The 776-nt window shown below is 66.2% G+C and overlaps 1 protein-coding gene across 1 annotated transcript in view; it reads left to right on the top strand.

The window, feature by feature from the left end:
* Positions 1–479: 479 nt before the first annotated feature.
* PPP6R3 (protein phosphatase 6 regulatory subunit 3) overlaps positions 480–776 on the top strand; it is a 65343-nt gene continuing 65046 nt past the window's right edge. The window contains exon 1 of the mRNA XM_009275992.1: positions 480–619. The gene's annotated coding sequence lies outside the window, so the exon portion shown is untranslated. The remainder of the gene's footprint in view (positions 620–776) is intronic.

Here is a 776-nt window from a genome sequence, read left to right as displayed (position 1 = left end):
CACCACCGACTTGTTGTCAGGCAGTTTGGCGTCCGCACCACGCCCTGAGGGGCGTAGCTCCGCGCGCTGGCCAATGGCGAGGCGCAGGGGGTAAGGCTACAGGGAGATCGCCACTACAGGCGCCCACCCCTCCCGCCGTGGCCTCTTGCTGGGTCTGAACATCTCAGCTCTGGATTGGGCGGAAAGGGTTTATTTTTAAAAGGAATGTGCTCTTTCTATTGGGCGAGAGAAACGCCTGTCAGGGTGACGTTTCCTTGTTGCTAAGTCGGGAAGGTGGGAAGTGAGATGCACCCGCCCCATGCGTTGACTGGCCAACAGGAAGCCGAGAGCCCGCCCCTAACCCCGTTCGACCCTGTTGCAGTCGCGTAGCTGAGTGACTGACACCCGCCAGACTGCCATTGAGAGGCCGAGCTCCGCACACCGCCCAATAGAAAGGCGCAAGCCGAGGAGGAGGGTGGTGCCGGGGCGGTATGATTGGCAGGCGGGGCGGAGGGAGAGGAGGGCTCGCAGGAGCTGATATGTCCGCCATCTTGGAGCGTCGGTGATGGTGGCAAGCGGTGGCTTTCCCGCCTGAGCGGAGGCGGCCTGGGGCCTGTGGCGGGGGGACGCGCTTGCCGAGGTATGGGCGGGGTAGCGGTGAGCTCTCTCTGTCACCGCTTCGAGCGCACCGGCGGCTGCTCTGCTGCGGTGGCGCGGGCCTAGCGCCTGCTCCCCTCCGCGCGGGGGAATACCGGACGCTCCTCAGGTGCCGCCGGGCCGGGGCCTGGCGGGGCTGC

Source organism: Aptenodytes forsteri, unplaced genomic scaffold (genome assembly GCF_000699145.1).
Source record: "Aptenodytes forsteri isolate BGI_AS27 unplaced genomic scaffold, ASM69914v1 Scaffold17, whole genome shotgun sequence".
NCBI classification, from domain to species: Eukaryota; Metazoa; Chordata; class Aves; order Sphenisciformes; family Spheniscidae; genus Aptenodytes; species Aptenodytes forsteri.
Note: the sequence above shows the minus strand (reverse complement) of the source record. Positions and strands in the feature narration are given on the sequence as shown.